Here is a 22,702-nt window from a genome sequence, read left to right on the forward strand (position 1 = left end):
CTGAGAAGGAATCCTATAGTACTAAATGCATATATCACAAATGAAGTACTAAATACATATAGTAGATAAAGTCTCATATCAATAATCTAAGCTCCTACTTCAAAAACCTAGAACAAGAGGAGCAAAATAAACCCAAAGTGAGCAGAAGGAAGGAAATAATAAAGAGCACCAATCAATGAGATGGAAAATAAAAAACAATAAGAAAATCAGTGAAATGAAGAGCAGTTCCTTGGAAGGATCAGTAAAATTGACAAATCTCTAAGACTAACTAAGAAAACAAGAAAAAAAGAAGACATGACTTACCAATATCAGGAATGAAATAGGAGCTATTACTACAGACCCTCTAGGCATCAAAAGATAATAAGAACGCTCTAAAAACAACTCTATGCACATAAATTTAGCAATTTAAGTGCAGTGGGCCAATACCTTAAAAAAACACAAACTACCATAAGTTACCCAATATGGAATAGATAATTTGAATAGCAAAAAAACTATTAAGGAAATTGAATTTGTAATTTAACTGCTCCCCCTCAAAAAAAAAAAAAAGTCTAGATCCATATGGTTTCACTGGAAAAGCCTACCCAACATTTAAAGAATTAACAGCAATCTACACAATCTCTTCCAGAAAATAGAAGAGAAGATAAACACGCCCCACCTCATTTTATTAAGGCAGTGTTACTCTGCCTTATCAAAACCAGGCAAAGAGTACAAAAAAGGGAAACTATAGATCAATATCCCTCATTAGTTTAAAAACAAACGGGCTTAAAAACACATTAGCAAATAGAATTCAGCAACATGTAAAAAGAATTAAGCACCATGACCAAGTGGAATTTATTACAGGGATACAAGGCCAGGTCAGTATTCAAAAATCAGTCAGTGTAACCTGCCATGGTAATAGGCTAGAACAGAAAAATCATATCATCATATTATTTGATGTAAAGAAAACATTTGACAATATTCAAACCTATTCATCATAAGAACTCTTTCAAAAAGTAAGAATAAAGGGGGAACTTTATTATTACCGAAAATAAAAATTTATTATTAAAATACTAAACTAAACTTTCACAACTTGATGAAGAGTCTGTACAAAGAAAATCTATAGCTAATATCACAGTTCATGAAGGAAGACTAAAGGCTTCTGCCCTGAAGTCAGGAATAAGGCAAGGATGTTTGCTCTTACTATTTAGTCAACATAGTACTAGAAGTTCTAGCCAGTGCAATAAGGCAAGAAAGGGGAATAAAGGCATAAAGATCAGAGAAGAAAAAATAAAACTATCCCTCTTTATAGATGACATGATGGTCTGCATAGAAAATCCCAAGGAATCTACAAAACACTTCCTGGAACTAATAAGTGAGTTCAACAAAATTGCAGGATACAAGTTAAACATACAAAAAAAAAAAAAAAAAAAAGAGTTGTATTTCAATACCCTACTAAGGAACTCATAGACACTGAAATTTAAAAATACAATGCTATTTATAATCATAAAAAATAACTTAGGTGTAAATCTCACAAAACATGTACAGGGTTTATATACTAAAACCACACAACACAATGAAAGAAATCATATGATATTATGGATTGAAAAATAATATAGTAAAGCTGCTGTCACTTCTTCCCAAACTGATATATGGGTTTAACAATTCCTATAAAATCTCAGATTTTTTGTGCAGATGTAAACAAGATTATTCTAAAATTTATATGGAAAGGCAGTGAAATTAGAATAACTAAAACATTTCTTAAAAAGAATAAAGCGGGGGGCATCTGAGTGACTCAGTCAGTTAGGCATCTGCCTGTGGCTCAGGTCATGATCCCGGGGTTCTAGGATTAAGTCCCACATTGGGCTCCCTGCTCAGTGGGAAGCCTGCTTCTCCCTTTCCCTCTGCTGCTCCCCCTGCTTGTGGTCTCTCACTCTCTCTGTCAAATAAATAAATAAAATCTTAAAAAAAAAAAAAACTTATTCAACAAAATTATACTTGGCTGGCTCAGTGAGAAGGGCATGTGAGTCTTGATCTCTGGGTGGTGAGTTTGAGCCCTGCTTAGATATAAGGATTACTAAAAATAACTAAATAAACTTAAATAAACTTAAAAAAAGAATAATTTGACATGGAACATGGAATTCTTAGATTTAATACCAAAAATGTGATCCAAAAAAGGAAAATCAACAAACTGAATAACAAAATTAAAAATATTTTCTCCACAAAAGACTATATTAAGGGGATGAAAAAAATACTACCTACTGGGAAAAAATTTTGGAAACCACATATTCAAAAGAGGATTAGTATGTAGAACATAAAAAGAACTCTCAAACTTAACAGTCAAAACACAAAAGTCTCAGTAAAAAAAATGGGCAAAAGAGAAGAAGAGAGAAATGGATGGTAACTAAGCATATGAAAAGATTTCAGGGGTGCCTGGGTGGCTCAGTCAGCTAAGCATCCAACTTGGTTTTGGCTCAGGTCATGATCTCAGAATCGTGAGATCAAACCCCACATCTGGCTCCGTGCTCAGCAAAGAGTCTGTTTCTCTCCTTCTGCTACTTGCCCCACCTCCTCTTTGCTTGCTCTTTCTCTTTCTCTCAAAATAAATAAAATAAAATCTCTTGTGTGTGTGTGTGTGTGTTTTTAAGAGATTATTTATTTATTTGACAGAGAGAGACACAGCGAGGGAGGGAACACAAACAGGGGAAGTGGGAGAAGGAGAAGCAGGCTCCCCGCTGAGCCGAGAGCCCAATGTGGGGCTCAATCCCAGGACGCTGAGGTCAGGACCCAAGCTGAAGGCAGATGCTTAATGACTGAGTCACCCAGGGACCCCTCTTTTTTTTTTTTTTAAATAAATGAAAGATTTCAACATTGTTACCCACCGGAGAAATGCAAATTAAAACCACAATGAGAGGGGCGCCTGGGTGGCTCAGTGGGTTAAGCCTCTGCCTTCAGCTCAGGTCATGATCCCAGGGTCCTGGGATCGAGCCCCGCATCGGGCTTTCCACTCGGCGGGGAGCCTGTTTCCTCCTCTCTCTCTGCCTGCTTCTCTGCCTACTTGTGATCTCCGTCTGCCAAATAAATAAATAAAAATCTCTTTAAAAAAAAAAAAAAACACAATGAGATACCACTATATATCCATAAGAATGGCTAAAATAAATAATAATAACAACACCAAATGCTGGTGAAGATGAGAGAATCTGGATCGTGTATGGATTTCTGTTTTTTTTTTTTTTTTTTTAAGATTTTATTTATTTACTTGACGGGCATCACATGTAGGCAGAGAGAAAGAGAGACAGAGAGGGAAGCAGGCTCCCTGCTGAGCAGAGAGCCCGATGTGGGGCTTGATCCCAGGACACTGGGATCATGACCTGAGCCAAAGGCAGAGGCTTTAACCCACTGAGCCATCCAGGCACCCCTGGATTTCTGTTTGATAGGGGTATAAAACTGTACAGCCACTCTGGGGAATAGTCTGGCAGTTTCTTAAAACACTAAACATACAATTATCATACGACCCAACCATGGTACTATGTGGCAAATATTTTTTTTCATAGAGAAATAAAAATTTATGTTTACACAAAAACCTGAACAAATGTCTATAGTGTTTATAGCAGCTTTTTGGGTAAGAATCTGCTCCAAACTGGAAACAACCCAGGTATCCTTCACGTAACGAACGGGGAAATAGCCATACCATGGAATACCACTGGGAAGGAATAACGAACAAAGTACTCATATGTGCAACAACCTAGGTACATCCCTAGGAATTTATACTGAGTGAAAACAACAACAACAGTCCCCAAAGATTGCATACTATATCATTTCATTTGTCATTCTTGAAATGATGGAATTAGAGAAATTGGGAACAGAGGAGTGGTTGCTTGCCAGGAGTTAAGGAGGAGGCGGTTAGGCAGGAAGTGGGTGTGGCCATGAAATGGGGCTGTGATTTTGTGATTTTGGTGACGTTCTGTCTCTTGACTGTATCAGTGTAAACGTCCGGGTTCTACTGTACTATCATTTTATAAGACGTTACCACTGGGGGGACCTGGGTAAAGGGTACATAGGATCTCTTTGTATTATTTCTTATGCTTGCATGTGAATCTACAGTTATTTCAAAATAAAAAATTAATTAAAAAAAAGGCAATCCAGGGGCACCTGGGTGGCTCAGTTCGCTGCACGTCTGCGTTTAGCTCTGGTTGTGGTCCTGGGGTCCTAGGATCGAGCCCCAAGCTGGGCTCCTTGCTCAGTGGGGAGCATGCTTCTCTCTCTCCCTCTGCCTGCTGCTCCCCTTGCTGTGCTTGCTCTCTCTCTCTCTCTGTCAAATAAAATCTTTTCTAAAATCTTAAAAAATAAAATAAAATTAAAAAGGCAATCCATCTGTAGCCACTCATTTCCAGCTCCTAATCTGCAGAAAGATACTCAAAGCAGGGAGAATGGAGATTTATCGATGTAGCATGAATTTTAATATTCTCTGAGCTTTGCCCTCTTCTGTCACTCAATTAGGGGTCTTGCCTGCTGAGATTACTCTAGAGGTTTCTAGTCTCTCATGTATTTAATATTATTATTTGTTAATGCTTCCACTGGGCTAATTCACTCAGCTTCCAGGTTGCCTGGGCAACCCAAGACTAATGTCCCCATTTTGTACAAAGAGAAACCAGAAACAGGAAGTGCTGAGGAGCTCCAAATGCAGGCTTCCTAATCCTTTATTCTGCATACATGAGCGGGCGCACCTGTGGCGTGTAGCATTCGGAATCACTCTTATTTTTGCTGATCATTCAACTCCCCTTCATCTAGCACACGTCTTAGGTCATTTCAGTAACTACTGGCAAAAGACTCTAAAACCCAGCATCTCACCTTGGACTGGAGTCCCTTCATTTAAGGGCCAGCTCAGGCAGAGCCAAGATTACCTTCAGACTCACAGTGACTTTGCTGTGGATTCAAGAACAGTGAGATGCTGGGTTTTCTCCGGGCAAAGGGTTGCACAATCTTCCTGCTCTTTCTGGGAGTAGCAGCTCTCAGCTGACCACATCCAGGGCAGGTGTGGGGTGGGGTGGTGAGATGGCCTTGTTTCTTGTGTAAGAATCACCACTCCCAACCCAGGGATAAAACTAGGAATTGAAACAGGCACCCGGAAGGCAAAGGCCTCGGGAACTTTCTTTCTCAGTGTAGTCCAGTCCTCTCTGGTACTGTCATCTGGGGGAAATTGGTGTCATGGAAAATTTTACTTCTGATTTCATCATTGAGAAAACTGGGCTAAGTGAATCAACAAGTTTTAAACAGCTGCGTGTGACAGACACTGTGCAGGACGCTTTGCTGTGCCTTAATTCACTGAATCTAGATCTTTGAATCTTTAAAACCCCACCCCGAAGTAAGCATTTGGATGAACCCCACCATATAGATAAAGAGGTAAGGCCAGAGAGGGGAAAATGACTTGCCCAAGGTCACGAGGTGGGTACGTAGAGGAGCTTGAAGCTAAGGCCAAGGCCACCAGGATCCAAAGTCACTGTTTTTTCTATTCTTTCTTGCTGCCATAGAGGCAGTTTAATGGACTAACCCACAGAGGGTCCAGAGTTCTGCCATTAGAGGGATATGGCTTTTATCTTTAGCTCTGCCTGGCTCAAGTTGTGTGACCTTGAGCAATTAATTTCTTATTTTCTTCATCTTTATAGATGGGGATTAAGAATCATTTCTGCAGGGACACCTTGGTGGCTCAGTTGGTTAAGTATCTGCCTTTGCCTCAGGTCCTGATTTGGGGGTCCCAGGGATCGAGCCCCGAATCGTCGTCTACATGCTCAGTGGGGAGTCTGCTCAAATTAATAAATGAGTTCTTAAGAAAAAGGAATTGTTTTTGTAGCCATTGGATTGTTGTAGGAACTTCAGGAGATTTTGTGTTCAAAGCACTCATATGCACTTGCATCAACCTTCATTTCCCCCCAAACCACTCAGAGCTCCGCTGCTAACAATGCCCTTGTTTCACTAAAAATAGGAATCATGATAACAGCCAGTGGTTTCTGTGCATGGCCAAATGCCTGGGTGCTTCCCCAACTTCATCTCATTTAAATGACGTGAGCAGCTATGTCTTGCTGTGGAAGGGGTGCTCCTGTGAGTGGCTGCTTGAAGGCAAAAGGAAACTCGCCCCCCCCACAACTTTGCCGAGGCCCTGCAGTGGTAGCATCATTTGCTGAGGGCTCATTACAAGTTAGTCAGCCTCCTAAGTGCATTACTGAGCTAATGGAATCCTTCCAGAAGTGGCCGCCACAATCCCTATGTTACTGATGAAGAAACTGAGGCCTAGAGAGGATCAGTAAGTTGCTGTTATACTTCTTTTGGTTTAGGTGGACCATAATTTACCTAACACATATTTCTGAGGCTAATGCTTAGGATGAAAAATGCGAAGATGCTTGCTTTGGGAAGCAGCCATCCCTCGGCAGGCCTGCTTTGTTCATTCAGTTCCAAATTTCGGTAGTTCCGAACCTGGTTATTTCTGAAAGGGGCTCTGGCGAATAACAGGACAAGTTTTCTCTAAAGATCAGGAAATTCTGGACTGAAGAGGTGAAGGGAACTGACCCAGGACACAGTCTGATAGCAGCAAAGTTTGGGACTTGAATCAGCTGCACTTTGGCCTAGGCGGCCCAGTTACTGAGCAAACGGGTGAGGGACTTTGGCCGGCAAAAGAAGGGAAGAACCTGTTCCTTGTCTGCGAAATAGGGTCAAGACGGGACCTCCTTGGGGAGTGGTGTGGCCCAGCCCAGGGACAGCCACCCTGTGCTAGGAATGCGACAATAGAAAGAGAAGGGACGGGTGGAGCGCTAGCATTCCCCAGAGGTGGTGGTGGGAGGGTGTGATGGGAGCGGGGGCGGAACTTTGGCTCGCAAAGGCGGGAGTTGGAGAATTCGGGGCGGGGCTTGGAGAGTCAAGGTTTAGATAGGCAGTGGGCGGGGCTTGTGATGCCGAGAATGGGGTTGGGTTCGTGGGTGGGGCTTCTAGCAGCGGGGCGGGGTTTTGTGGCGCCCTTGGGCCAGTTCGGACGCAGTGGAAGGGGAGGCGGGTTTAGTGAGCCAGGAGGCCTACTAAGGGTAGTGGGCGGGCTCAGGGGAGCTGATGTTCCGGTTTTGAGCGGGTCTGGAAGAATCTCTGAGGATCCGGGGGATGTGGCCCTACAGAGCCAAGGCGGGCCAGTGGGCGGAGCTCCCGGTTCTGAGGAGCAGTGGGCGTGGCTAGGGAGCGCCCATGGGCGTAGCCCTCTGGCGTGTTGACTAGTAGGCGGTGCGTGTGCTTAGGTACCGCCTTCCTCCGCAGCCCACCGGCATCCCTCGGCGCGACCACAGGGGGCGCTAACGAGAGTGGGGCGTGGAACCAGGGGTGGGAAGTGGGCTTTCCCTCCCGGAAGTGGGCGTGACGGGCCGAGCCCTAGGGCCCTTTGGTTGGGCGCGGCGCGGGGCGGGGGCGGGGTCTGCGTGCGGCGGCGGTGGCGGCGGCGGCTGCCCGCGCCCCTCCCCCGCGCGGCGCTCAGTGCCAGGCGGGAGGCGGCAGCGGTTAGAGGCTTCGCCGGGCTTTGCAGCGGGGACTTCGGCGGCGGCGGCGGCGGCGCCTCAGGCATCTCGGCCCTGGTGAGCAGCGCGCGCCTTGCGGGGCCGCTCGGGAGCGAGCTGGCGGGCCGACCGGTCCTCTCCGCATGTGCCGGCGCCGGCTGACAGGACCCGGCAGGGCGTGGAGCAGGGCCCAGTGGAGGGGAGTGGGCTCTAGTGGGCGCGCGGGGCGCAGACCCTTGGGCCGCCTCCCCCTCCACGGCCGGTGTGCCGCGGGTTGGAGCAGGGGCTGCTGCCGGAGGTTCGGGACAGAACCGCTTGGCCTTGGGAGGGTGACCCGGGATCCCTGTGGGGAGGAGGCTGCCCAGGGGCGGCTTTCGGAGGTCCAGACGCCTCCCGCCCGGGTGAACAACCCCGGGTCGGGTGGGGAGGAGCTGTCTGAGGAAGGGTTTTAGGGATTGGGGACCCTCCTGGCTGGGTGGGGTCTGGGGTGGGGAGGGGGCTGTTCGGGGTTAGGGCGCCGAGTCGGGGGGCGCCGGGCCTGGGGGCGGGGGTTGAGTAGCCCCAGGGAGCGAGTGGGTGGGGGGCCAGGGGACGGGCTCACGTGGGGCCAGGGCGAGCTGGGACCCTGCGTGGGAGGGGCGAGGGCGGCGGTCTAGCCTGAGGGTGGCTGGCTGTGGGTGCGAGGCCGGCTCCGGGTCCTAAAGATCTAGCTCCGGGGTCGGGAAGGGCAGGGCTCGGCTAGAACTGGAGTAATGTGGTCAGGGGCGGCTTGGGAGAGCGAGTAGCCGAGCGGTGGGGAGTGGCGGGCTGGGAGGGCCGGGGCTGGCGTCGGGGCGGGGGGCGGTTGTTGGGAGGGGAAGAGCGGAGCCGGAACGCTGCAGGATCGGGGGACTGGAGCATCGGAGTGAACCGGGTCATTCAGAGATGTGCTCCCCTAATAGCGGAGCAGCTGGCGAGGGACGCAGTCAGAAGGAGCGAGGTGCAGGTGGGGCTCCGTTGCGGCTAAATGACTGGGGATGAGGTCAGATGTAGAGGGTGGAAATGCAGGAACCCAGCTCTCCCGCCCGTCCACACCGGCGCGCACACACCAGCTCTCGGTCTCTCAAATGATTTGAATGTGTTGGGGGAAGTGGCAGGCTGCTAGGGAGAGCCGAGAAGAAAGGGGCTTCCTCTTGGAGGGAGGCGCTGGTCCTGCCGTCCTTTTTTGGGAGTGTTCAAAGGGTTTTGATCGCTGGAAAAGGAAACGTAGGCTTTACTGCATCGTGGTTTAGAATCACATCCTATATTTGGCCTTAATGTAGGCTGCCCTTGTTTTGTGGCGTCTGAAGTACTTGCTCTACATGTTGCTAACGTGGAATTCTGGGTGAGAAGCAAATTGCAAGTTGTTCATCTCCCCCAGGATAGAAAGATACAAAGGCCTTTCTTTCCTATAAGACATTTAAACAGAATTGGATGTAGTGAGTGTTTTTAAACTGGTACTGAATAGCCAATGTCTTTACTTTTGGTAATAGTTATTACAAAATATTAGGCCCTTTTACCGCAACCATTCTGCCTGGGATTACATTCTAAAACAGTACTTGTAGGGCTCTTAGTCACTCTATATAATAATGCATTTCATTGTCCTTATCTGGCAGAATTCTCTCCTAACACAAGGGCCTGGTAGAATAGACAAAAACATGATTAAGTATAAGCAGTTGCTTTGTACCGTCTGTTCATTTGTGAAGGCAAGTAGATATCTGTTTATATATCTTCACTTTCTGCATTCCCTGTAAAAACTGAAGAAATGGGAAAAATCTGTTTTGGCCTTGATTTTTGTATATTTCAGAAAACTAACTTAAGGGAAGTCATTTTTTATATCTTATTTTTATTTTTTTGAGTGGAGATACACTTCAGAGACAGTGTTTGGTTGTGAAGTCTAGTTAGTAACCCTTGGGTCTGAGAGGTTGCATAACTACTTGGGGGGAAGTAAAATAAAACTGGGAATTCTGTTCAATGTTAGGCCTCCATGACATGCACTGTTTTGTGGTAGGTGATAGTCATGTGTACTGAGGATTGAACAAAGATTGGTATAAAGGTCGGGTACATACCTTTTTGACAAATGCAGAATGTGCTTTGTCCATATTTATTTTTGATTATTTGTGGAAGGTACATTGAAGCCTGTTGAATTTTAATAGACACATAGCAGTGAGCTATCACACTGCACACAGTATTGAATTTTTCATGTTCACTTGTTACTTTGCCTGCAGATTGTGCTAATTAGCATTTATGTCTGTTACTTTACATAGTTCAGGATTAGGTTCAGGGTGGCACATAGTACTTTTTAAACACTCTTGGATTTTTTGTTTTACATTTTATGTTTAATGCACCTGTTACTTTTGGGACCTACTCCAACCATGAGGAAGAGAGCCACTCCGGTGTGTGAAATGGAATGTTCAAAAGGATGAATTATCAGCGCTCAGTTATGTAACTGGAATGGCAAATTATTTAATACTTTGATTTGTCACAAACTGGTGCTTTAGAAACTTTTTTTTTTTTTTTAAGATTGTATTTATTTGTCAGAAAGAAAAAAGAGGGAGAGAGCGCACATGCAGGAAAAGCAGCAGGCAGAGGGTAAAGCAGGCTCCCCACGAAACAGGAAACCAGACTTGGGGCTCAGTCCCTGGATCTCTGGATCATGATCTGAGCTGAACACAGACTTTCAACTGATTAAGCCACTGAGGCGCCCCTAGAAACAGATATTATTAACTGGGCTGTTTTGCCTTTGACTTTCTCAGAGGTGGAACAGTAATAAATTTGGGTGCCTCTTTCCTATGCAGGGTACAAATCCATGTTTGTTTTCCATTTGGTGACTTCCCTGTGTTACTCTGTTTCTGAGTTATTAAAAACTCTTTTTCGTACTTCTCTGTCTTTTTCAACTTAAGATGTCTTTTCTGTATTAAAACATGGAAATCCTCATGAATATTTCAGTATGACCTAGTACCTGGAATCTTAAGTAATAGAATCTCTCTGGGTTTTCTTTGCCCTAGTTTGGATCCTTTAAAATGAGTGAACATTGAGAGCTTATTTGTATTTCAGTAATACATAATGGAATCTTTTTTTGTTTTGTAACTTCTTTTTGAGATATAATTCACATACCATACAGTTCACCTGTCTAAAGTGTACAATTCAGTGGTTTTTATTATAGTCACAGAATTGTGCAGTCATCACCGTAGTGTTAGAGCATGTTCATTAGTCCAGAAAGAAACCCCATACCTATTAGTGGTCCTCCAGCCCTGCTGTTCTCCTCCCTCCCCTGCCCTAGGCAGCCACTAATCTATTTTCTGTCCCTGGATTTGTGTATTTTGGACATTTCATATAAATGGGATAATTCAGTATGGGGTCTTTTGTGTCTCTTATTAAGTATAAGGGTTTTCAAGGTTTATTTATGTTGTAGCATGTATTAGTACTATATATATATATATATATATATATATATATATATATATGATTTTATTTATTTATTTGACAGAGAGAGATCACAAGTAGGCAGAGAGGCAAGCAGAGAGCGAGGGAAGCAGGTTCCCTGCTGAGCAGAGAGCCCGATATGGGACTGGATCCCCGGACCCTGAGATCACGACCCGAGCTGAAGGCAGCGGCCCAAACCACTGACCCACCCAGGTGCCCCAGTACTATATATACATTTTTAACGGTCAAATAATACTCCACTGTGTGGATATACCATATTTTGTTTATCCATTCATTGGTTGGTGGTTGTTTGGGTCTTTCCCCCTTTTGGCTGTTATGCATAATGCTGCTATGAACATTCCTGTACAAGTTTCTATGTGGACTTGTTTTCATTTCTCTTAGGACTTGCTGGGTCATATTGGTTACTCTGTGTTTAACTGTTAGAGGAACTGCCAGACTGTTTTCCAAAGCGACTGCATCATTTTACAATTCCGCCAGCATTGTATAAAGGTTTTGGTTTCTCCTCATCCTTGTCAACAATGTTACTCTCTTACTTTCTGACTCTAGCCATCCTAGTGGGTGTGAAGCAGTATATCATTGTGATTTTGATTTGCATTTCCCTGATGTCAAATGATGTCCTGCATCTTCTGAAGTAATTAGCAGACAATTGAATATTTTTTCTGGAGGAATCTTTATTTAGATGCTTTTCTTATTTTTAAATTAGATTATCCTCTTATTACCAGTTATTTATATATTCCAGTTACATAATATCTTATCAGATGTATGATTTGCAGAATTTCTGTCTGATTCTGTGAGATGCCGTTTTGCTTTCTTGAGGGTGTCCTTTGAAGCACAGAAGTTTTGGGCGCCTGGGTGGCTCAGTGGGTTAAGCCGCTGCCTTCGGCTCAGGTCATGATCTCAGGGTCCTGGGATCGAGTCCCGCATCGGGCTCTCTGCTCGGCGGGGAGCCTGCTTCCCTCTCTCTCTCTCTGCCTGCTTCTCCATCTACTTGTGATTTCTCTCTGTCAAATAAATAAATAAAATCTTGAATTTAAAAAAAAAAAGCACAGAAGTTTTTAATTTTGGTAAAGTCCGATTTATGCGTAATGGAGTCAGTTGATAATGGAGTTAGAAGTTACTTAAACCTTGGGCGCCTGGGTGGCTCATTTGGTTAAGCATTTGCCTTTGACTCAGGTCCTGATCTCAGGGTCCTGGGATTGAGCCCCTCATCAGGCTCCTGCTCAGTGGGGAACCTGCTTCTCTACCCCCACCCCCATCTTTCCCTCTGTGCTCTCTTGCTGTCTCTCAAATAAATCTGTTTTCTTTTCTTTTTGTTTTTTGTTTTTGTTTTTTAAGTTACTTGACCTTAAGTCACATCCCTATCAGTATTTTGGTTCTATAAATTAAAAACTAAATGTGAAAGTGTTAGGAAACGATTTAAATTAATTCTGTATCATAAAGGGTTCATCAGGAACATTTCATTCCTCTGTTTAAATCCTCTGGTGGCCTTCCACCTCCTGTCTGTGGTTAAACTTCAAGGCTCCTTCCTGTGGCTGTGGATCAGGGTGTCTCTGATTTCGGCCTGCCTCCTCTCTTGCTACTCTCCTTCCTATGTTTTCATCTCTGTTGGCGGCTTCCTGAAACTTCTCAGGCTTCAGACCATCTTGTGATGAACTTAACCACTCCTCCCCAATCTGCTGAATCCCACTTGTCCTTTGGGATCCTTTATGAAACTTTCCTCAACCCTGTGGGCAGACATTGTCCCTGTCTTCACACATCAGACATTCATCACTACTGTCTGCTGCAGGGAACTGGACCTGAACTTGAGTTTACTGTCTGAAAGCACCTTCCATAGAAGCCAGAATATGAGAGAGAGGTACCTGACAAGTTATACCAAGATTCCCTTGCTCACAGCTTGGTCTCAGGTGCCTTTGGGTTATTTGCTGAATGAAGGATTATTGAACTTAATTGGAAATATCTTGAGGTCAGTGGGTTTCTCTGATGATTATTACATCTCTGTTGCCTGTGTAAAGTAACAAAGTACAGGGGTATTCCCCCCTGTCTTTTTGGCACCCAAATCCACCTCTTGCCACAAAATTGCTCAGATGTAAAACCAAGCATTTGAAACATTTTCCCGAGGGCAGAACCTTCTCATCCCGGTTCTTTCCCCCTAATGAAAAGTGATGACTGGTGCATAGCCTTCTTAGTAGGACAGATGGCCGAGGAACATTTTTAGTTTAGAATAACTTAGCCACACCAAAGGCAGCAGGCCAGCCCTGATGGTACTGAGTCAGTCAGTACTGGAACCACCCCTGTGTACACCTGATGATGGGTATAAACTAGGTTTTCAGGGCACAAGCCTTCTTGCCTTTCATTCTTTTGTTCAGGCTCTCTTGCTTCTCTCAGAGAAGAGAAAAAAAAATGTTTTGTGCTCCTATGTTCACTCTTAATAGTATCATTGAAAATACTCCACTTAGTATCTCTCTTTTTAAAAAGATGTATTTATTTATTTTAGAGAGAGAGAGAGAGAGTGTGTGTGTGTGTGTGTGCGCGTGCTGGGGTAGGAGGGAGAGGGAGAGAGAGAACCTCAAGCAGACAACATGCTGAGTGTGGATCCTGATGTGGGGCTCGATCTCACGACTTCAAGATCATGACCTGAGCTGAAATCAAGAATTGGATGCTCAACTGACTGAGCTACTGAGGCTCCCTGGCTAGTATCTTGAGAATTAGGAGAAACCAACTGGCCATTTGGGAACATTTCTGCTGCCCTTTTTTTTTTTTTTTTTTTTAAGATTATTTATTTATTTATTGGACAGGCAGAGATCACAAGCAGGCAGAGAGAGAGTGGGAGGGGGAAGCAGACTCACTGCCGCGCAGAGAGCCTGATGCGGGGCTCGATCCCAGGACCCCGAGATCACAACCCGAGCAGAAGACAGAGGCTTTAACCCACTGAGCCAGCCAGGCGCCCCTGGCTCCACTTCTTAATAGCTGTGACTGCCCAGTTATCCCACCTCCCTGAGCCTGCTTTTTCTTCTGTGGTGAGGGATGCTAATGGTTCCTTGCTGGACTAGCAAGTAGACCATGAATAAATTTGTATTCCCTCTGTCATCACTCTTAATGTCTGTTAATGAATGGAACTGGGGAGAGTAAGTCTAATACATTTTACTTCTGAAATTAAGCCATTAATGTATGGATTCCCACTCCCACCTCGGAATTTTAGACTTTGAATCAAACTTGAATTACTGAAGAAGGGAAGACTGTCTAATTTTAGGTTAGGAAGGTAATTTTATTTTATTTTATTATTATTTTTTTAAAATTGTACACTTTATTTTTTTTTTAAGATTTTATTTATTTATTTGAGAGAGAGACAGTGAGAGAGAGCATGAGCGAGGAGAAGGTCAGAGAGAGAAGCAGACTTACCGTGGAGCTGGGAGCCCGATGTGGGACTCGATCCCGGGACTCCAGGATCATGACCTGAGCCGAAGGCAGTCGTCCAACCAACTGAGCCACCCAGGCGTCCCAGGAAGGTAATTTTAAAAATGAGGCAAGGTTTTGTTTTCTTTTTGCCTCTGTCTGTATTAGAAATGTCTGTTTAGACAAGGTTCTCTTATTTAGGCCTCCTTTGTATTCAGTCATTTTAAGGAAAAATGTTTAGTTCCTGGGAAAGATTGGTATCTTTTTAGGGTTTGGAAGGAGATTGCGCTGCAGTACCTAAGACTCTTACCTGGTTATAATGTTAATGGCAGTGTTGTGATAAACTAACATTCTGTTTGGGAAAGAGCCTCAGTAGCTACGGTGGGATGTTAAATTGGGCCTGTCACATGAATTTCACATTAGTAACAAAGTAGTCCCTCCTGTTTGCCACAATAAAGAGAAATTACGTCAAATTAATGCAAAGGTCAGAGTGAGAGAAAGTAGAATACAGACGGGTGTATTTTGTATGACTGAAGGCAATAATTTCACAATACATATCTTCCCCCTTTGATCATGAAATTGCCTATATTAATTTTTTAAAAATTATGAACATGGATCATACAAAGCACCAGTATCTTACTACCTTTATTTTTTTTTATTTTTAAAAATATTTTATTTATTTGACACAAAGAGATCACAAGTAGGCAGAGAGAGAGGGGGTAAGCAGGCTCCCTGCTGAGCAGAGAGCTCAATGCGGGGCTCAGTCCCAGGACCCTGAGATCATGACCTGAGCTGAAGGCAGAGGCTTAACCCACTGAGCCACCCAGGTGCCCCTCTTCCTGCCTTTCTAAGAATATATCATTTTAAGGTGTTTGGGAGATTATTTCTCAAGTCCAGAGGTCCCCATTCTTTTTTTCCTTTTTTTTTTTTTTTTTTTTAAGATTTTATTTGTAGGATGTCTGGATGGCTCAGGTGGTTAAATGTCTCTTCAGCTCAGGTCATGATCCCAGGGTTCTGGGATAGAGTCCTGCATCGGGCTCCCTGCTCAGTGGGGAGCCTGCTTCTCCCCTTGCCTCTGCTGTTCCCCTTGCCTCTGCTGTTCCCCCTGCTTGTGTTCTCTCTCTTTCTAACAAATAAAATCTTTGAAAAAGAAAAAGATTGTAGTTATTTGTCAGTGAGTGAGCAGAAGCGGGGGAAGCAGCAGGCAGAGGGAGAGCGAGAAGCAGGCTCCCCACTAAGCAGAGAGCCTCATGTCATGTGGGGCTTGATCCCAGGGTCCTGGGGTTGTGACCTGAGCCAAAGTCAGCCGCTTAACTGACTGAGCCACCCAGGCGCCCCCAGAGGTCCTCATTCTTGGCTATCCATGAGGATCATCTGTAGACCTTTATAAATACATCTGCCTGGGCTTGTGCTCCCTGGTGATTCTGAATCACAGCCAGAGTGGAAAGTACCTTGTTGGTCAATTCCTCCTCTTAAGGTGGAAGGTACTATTGTCATAGGAGCATGAGAGACTTGCCCAATATCAGGAACTTAACTGTTCCATCCCTCTTCCCCCAGCTGCCTTCCACCTCCTTCCATGTGTTTTGTGAAATTCATTTTTAGAGTTGGTTGTGTCGAATTATAGTGTCTTGTCTTTTTTTTTTTTTTTTGAACAGTGTGAACCTGATGTACTTTCTCTTCTTAGTCCTTGACCGAATGCACCAGTTCCCTCTTAACCTTACACCACGGTCTTTTGCCAGACCTACTCAACAGAGTTTGCCTCTTCAGTTTATCATCGCTATCAGTAGTTTGTACCAATGTTTGTGTCTTTTCTCACATCTTTAGCATGTGCATGTATTTTATTTACCCTATCAGATTTGTCCAGATATTCAGGTCTTTTAAGATGCATTTTTGGGGAACTTAAGTGGAATCTCTTGGATAAGCCTTTGGTAGATTTGATTTCTTAGTTTTAATGTAAAAAAAAAAAATCCATTTTTATTTCCTCAGTCTTATAATCTGACCGTTAGTAAACAGTGGTTGTAGGTATTTATCTCAAAAGTTTCAAAGACCAATTAATATTGCAAAAGTGACTTTGCATTGCGTCTTGCCAGAATAATCTGCACCATTAGGCCATATGCATATGGAGACACTAATTTTGATAAGAGCAACACGCGGGTACTGGAACTACACAGATTGTAACAGGCATGGTGAAAATGAAAACCCTTTAGGATCAGCAGAAGTTGATCACAGCTTTACAGTGTGGTTTTTCTGGCTCCATGGAGCCAAAACAGCCTGGGAATCTGGGCACAGGGCTGTTTGGTGCAAGAGCCTTTTTTGCCCCATTGTGGAGTCAGATGTGTGTCCCTATATTCTGAGAACTGCTGAGGTCTTCATGCTGCATGAACAGAGATGTAATTTTTCAGTTTTGTGAAAGGCTGTAAACACATGTGGGAAAGGAAGTGTGGGGAGAGTGCTCCCTTTGGAGGGGGTGTTTTCCACTCTTGATATTGTAGGGGTTCTTGACAGAGTTCACAAGCACCTACCTCCTCCTCAGGACAAATGTTTAATCACCCTTGTTTGCTTACTTCACATGAAAGATAATTAAATTCCTTTTTGCAATGGTCAAGCATTCTTTTCTAGTTAAAGATTGTAATTCCTTTCATTCTTAGGAACTTAAAGAATTGAGCCTGACTTACAAATGCAAAAACTCAAATGCTGCGTGAGTGCGACCGAGAAACACATGTAAACTTGAGCTGTCCTCTCCCTTAAGCAGAAGAATTTATTGGAAGACCCATCACTTTACAAGCTAGACGGTGAATTAGTTTTGTGGTTAGTAGTGTCTTTAGCTAAACATTGTCATCCTGGTTTTTCTTGGCAAGCAAAAGAGGGGCCCCAGCCAGCGAGGGCTGGCCATAGCTCCTGGGGGTGGTATTTAGTAAGATGCATGTTGTCTGTTCTAGAAATAGAGTAACCTTGGACTTGCTGTCTTATCCAAGCTGTTGGCTGCTTTACACTGCTACTATAGGTAAAGATAAGTTAGAAGTTTTTGGTTCTTTAGTACCCTGAGAGTTTCATTTTGTTCTTACACCACATAGAGATACCTTGAATGCTCTGGGCTGAAATTGTCACGTGGAACAAATAATGGGCATCACCTGCAAAGGATGATTGTGAACCATGCGGTTTTCTAAGGCTGAATGGTTGAGAGCACAGATGCAGTTTCTGTTTTGCAGGCACTGTGTACGTTCAGTCCTCAACCCGGAACTGGATTGTGTTCCAAAGTTGATCTCAGTTATTTGGAACTCGGATGGCATTTATGGTATAGATTTAGAATTATAAGTGGTGGGCAAGTTCCCAGCCTAGACTGAAGAAATGTGTTTAATTCACAGCCACAGGATTTTCACCTTTTCATGGTGATAGTGGAGTCCTGTAAAACAGAGGGGAGGAACCGTGTTCTATACCGACCAGCCTGTGCTGGCATCTGGTAGCCTCCTGCCCTGGCAGCCCTCCACAGGCTTCATCCTCCTTTCTTCATTTGAAGCTTCTGCTCCCCTGTTAAGCTGTAAAGCATTTGGTTCGAATTTGTTTCTACTCATGTGTTCCTGGATTGCCACAGTCACTTGTAGGCTACCACTGTTTATCAGTGTTAGGATGACTATGGGCTTTAATTAGATTATTTTCCTCACATCTCTTTACCCTTTCAGAGGTACACGATTAATATTTTTATTGTTAATTTCTTTCTTTCTTTCTTTTTTTTTTTTTAAGAGGAAATGCGGAGTGGGGAGAGGGAGAGAGATTATGCAGGTTCCACACTGAGTGCAGAGCCAGACTTGGGCTTGATCTCACAACCCTGAGATCATGACCTTAGCTGAAATCAAGAGTCAGACACTTAACCAGCTGAACCATCCAGGTGCCCCAATATTAATACTTTTAAAAAGGAATATTCCTGTTATAGATCATCTCTCTAAAATTTTGGCCTTCAGTCAGTGCAACAAGGTTTCAGGGGAAAAGTTGAGTTAAGGTGTGTGGATCAGGGAGAGCCTATATAGACAGGCTAGCTCTCATACCTGGAATCAGGAAGAAGCCTTGCCTGCTTTTGAAAGGTTCTTCCTGTTACCTCTAAAACAGTTCGTCTGCTTTTTTTTTTTTTTCCTGAAATACTTATGATCCCTTTTTTCCATCCCTTTCCTTTTGGAAACCACTCTGGAAAGGGTGTTAAGTTTTAGCAGTGACTTGGTTTCTGTGATCTTTGAGAAGTGGATCAGGGCAGGGTATTGGCTGTAAATTGGGTCGGCCTGTACTGGCCAGAGCTAGGCACCGATCTCTGTATTTCTGTTCCCTTATAAACTCTTACCAAAAAGCCTCTTCAAACAATAAGAAATAATTCACCTCTCTTTTTTCGTTGTGCCTCTTTGAGGAGTTTGGATTGTCTGGTTTCCAAGAACTCATTCAAACATTTTTATGTATTAAGTATTTTACTTGCTTTTAAAATGTGTAATAGTTTAAAAAATATGTTACAGACTTCCTCTAGCCCTCAAATGTATAATTCCTTTTATTTTTTTAAAGTAATATCTATGCCTAATGTGGGGTTCAAACTTACAACCTTGAGATCAAGAGTCTCTACCAGCAGAGCCAGCCAGGTGCCCCTCAAGTATATATTTTTCAATACTGAATTCCATGTGGGACTGAGCTCCATGGGAGTTGAGAGGACAAGGTAGGTGTTGGAGAGTCAGCATCTATGGGACATGGAGTTGAGGCCCTAAGAGTGTATAAAATAGCACTTGGCTGATTTGGAACAGGTGTAATAGTGAGGAGGAATAGTGTAAGATGGATAGAGGAAATGGCCCAGATTATGGAAGTCATGATAATAGACTATATATGTAAAATATAAATATAGCTTTGATGTGGAGTTACAAAGGTAGATGAAAATGTAATTTGTGGATGTCACTAGTGTTAAGGATTCCTCTGAATTATATTTTGGGTTAAATGAGTAGAAATTTAAAAATAAATACCTGTATGGAATTATTTTTCAGTTTGTGAAAGTGAGACCTAATACCTCTATCTTTCACATTCCTTGAAGGCAGAGAGTACTCTACATTTTCTGTGTCTCCTTTCCCAGCATGCTGCCTGGCATACAGTAGGTGTCCAATAAATGTTAGTTGAATAATTGAATTTCAGTTTTAATGTGATATGCTTGTGATAGAGATGGTCAGTCTTCCCATTTTACTAGACGATGAATGTATTAAAGGGGGCATTTTCTGTGGTGTGGAAGGATTACTAATTGTACACATTTACTTATTAAATTATTTAATGGTAATCCAACCCCATAATTTACATTATAGATATGTAATCAAAGTGTGTGTGTGTGTGTATGTACATGTTTGTTTATTGGAACATGTTTTATTTGTAAAGCACATTTTGGAGCTCTAATCACAGCATGAATTCTGATGAAAAACAGGGTGGCATTACATATTGGTGCTTCATTGCAAATTTACTGACTTCTTGAATAAGTTGAAAATACTGGTAGTTTGGGGTTTTTAGGTCTTTTGTTTTTTGGTTTAGTTAGCAGCTTTTATTTTAGAAGCAATTCAAGTAACATCCCTGTGGAAGCATGCTTTCATCTGGTGAGTTTTTCTTAAAATAGCTATGAGAAGAACCGTAATTTGTATAAAGATGAGGATTTGAAGTTAAGGTAGACATGGAGAAAATTGAGCTCTCTTTCCTTTCTCCTCTCGAGTTTCTTATCCTTTAATGCATTGACTGGCTGTTCAGTGTCCCCAGTGGGTCCTGAGGGCCCTCCAGGCCAGCCCGAGGGGAATCACAGAGAGCTATCAGCCCTTTTTAGAGGCTCCTGGGCTCCACGGTTTTAATGTGTTTGCATTCATCTGACTTGAGAAATTGACAAAAACTGGGTAGGGCAAACTATGTAGTATTCCAACTGTTGAATCATTTGGGGGTTCATTTGTGTGTTTTTTAAAAAAGATTTTTATTTATTTATTTGACAGAGCGAGAGAGAGCGCACAAGCAGGGGGAGCATCAGAGGGAGAGGGAGAAGCAGGCTTACTGCTGAGCAGGGAACCTGATGTGGGACTCCATCCTAGGACCCTGGGATCATGACCTGAGTCGAAGGCAGACTCTTCACTGACTGAACCACCCAGGTGCCCTCATTTGTGCATTATTAAAGTTTGAAAAACCATAGGCCTTCATTTATATTGTATTAGTGATAGGTGATCACAAAGAAAGAATTGTTTTGTAGTTGTAATAAGTGATCCTAAAAATTATAGGGGCACCTGGGTGGCTCAGTTAGTAGAGCATATGACACACTCTCTTTCTCTCTCTCTCTTTTTTTTTAAATAGAGCGAGAGAGGGCATTGCCCGCACAGGGAGGTGGGAAGGGAGAGAGACAATCTTAAGCAGCTCCACGCCCAGCATGGAGCCGGCTGTGGTGGCTCAGTCTCACAACCCCCTGAGATCACGACCTGAACAGAAAGAGTCAGATGCTTAACTGATTGAGCCACCTAGGCGTCCAGAGCAGTCGACTCTTGTTCTCATGGTCATGAGTTCAAACAGCATGTTGGGCATTGAGCCTACCTTAAAAAGAATCGTTTTGTAATTGCGTGCATGTGTGTGTGTGTGTATGCGTGTATTTCTGGCAATTTTTAGAGATTACTACTAATTTTAAATTAGGTTTTTTTTTTGTTTTTTGTTTTTTTTTTTGCCTGTCTGTTATAAATGCAGTCTTTTAAAAGAGTATTAGGGATGGGAAGCCCCCTCATCTTTATGCTAGTCTTCTACTCAAAATGCTTTAAAGAGGATTCTTCTGACTTTTCTTTTGAGGCATATAGCAATTCTTTTTTAGTTCTGTTATGCAGTCCGATTAATTTAACATAAAGAATTGGCTGATTTTCTTTTCAAATCTTCATTCAGTTTGGAAGGAAAGTAGAATTGGGGGTTGTGTTACAGTTTTGCCAACTAAGGCTACTAGAAACTTCTTGTAATAGAATATTCACTCCCCAAATACTTAGCCCAACTGTTTTCTCCTTAGAGAGGGCTTTATTTGTTTGTCTCACTTCCCTCGAGGTATTTTCATTTTATTGGTGAAATGAAATGTATGATTTTTTTTTTAAGAACTGAGGTCCTTGGAAGGTAGTGGGTGGTGGGAAAGTATTTATTTGCTAGTAACTGCATTTTCCTCAGTGAAGTTACATTCTTCCCCATTTCTTATACTTTGTTGTAGAGACTGATACTCTGTGGGGGTTTTTGTCCTCTACTCCTTTTGATAAGAGGTGTGGAGATAACACAATAATTTGTATTTTTACAAAAAGGATCAGACAAAATGATTTGCCCAAGGTGGTAAGATTTTAAGAGTTATACTTTCCTATTTCTATAGGGTATCTGAAAATTCTGGAGACCTAGATTTATATTTAAACAGTATTAATTTCATTTTGAAATCACAAGCTCAGGATGTTTACCTTCAAGCTCTGGATATGTCTTTGGGCAGAGTACCTTAATTTTAAGCCATGACTTGTTATTTTTATTTTTATTTTTTATTTTTTAAAGATTTTATTTATTTATTTGACAGAGAGAGATCACAAGTAGATGGAGAGGCAGGCAGAGAGAGAGAGAGAGAGAGAGAAGCAGGCTCCCTGATGAGCAGAGAGCCCGATGTGGGACTCGATCCCAGGACCCTGAGACCATGACCTGAGCCGAAGGCAGCGGCTTTAACCCACTGAGCCACCCAGGCGCCCCCATGACTCGTTATTAATCTGAAAAGGAATGATACATAATTTGAATTTTTTCCCTATTTTTTTTCTTTTTTCAAACACCCTACTCATAGGGAGAAGCCTTTTTTTGGGGGGGGGGTCAGAGAGAGAGAACACAAGCGGGGGAAGAGGCAGGCAGAGGCAGAAGCAGACTCCCCGCTGAGCAGGAAGCCTGATGTGAGACTCAATCCCAGGACCCTGGGATCATGACCTGAGCCAAAGGCAGAAGCTTAACTGACTGAGCCACCCAGGCATCCTGAGAGAAGGCTCTTTGAAGTTACTACTAAGACGTGGTTCTTTGCCTTGGCTATTGACTCCCTCTGTGTGTGCTTCTCCATCCCAGCATTTGTCATAGCAGCACATTAATGTTAGTGTGAATGTTTGGTTATAATGCATGTCTTTGAGCAGATTGTAAGCTGCGTGAGAGCTAGAGCCGGCCTCCTTGCTCAGCATTGTGTCTGCCATGTCTAGCATGATCCCAAGCACATGACCAAAGGTCAATAAATATTTGAATAAATGATTGATGATGAATAAAGACCTATTCAGCATTCACAGTTGTGTGTTTGTGTTGTTTGTATAACCCTGTGAGTGCTAGTAACT

General features: G+C 43.2%; 1 protein-coding gene across 1 annotated transcript in view; it reads left to right on the forward strand.

Moving 5' to 3' along the window:
• Window positions 1–7,443: 7,443 nt before the first annotated feature.
• Window positions 7,444–22,702, forward strand: part of CORO1C (coronin 1C) — a 73,647-nt gene continuing 58,388 nt past the window's right edge. The window contains exon 1 of the mRNA XM_032309607.1: window positions 7,444–7,583. The gene's annotated coding sequence lies outside the window, so the exon portion shown is untranslated. The remainder of the gene's footprint in view (window positions 7,584–22,702) is intronic.

The sequence above is a fragment of the Mustela erminea genome, chromosome 13 (assembly GCF_009829155.1).
Source record: "Mustela erminea isolate mMusErm1 chromosome 13, mMusErm1.Pri, whole genome shotgun sequence".
Classification (NCBI taxonomy): domain Eukaryota; kingdom Metazoa; phylum Chordata; class Mammalia; order Carnivora; family Mustelidae; genus Mustela; species Mustela erminea.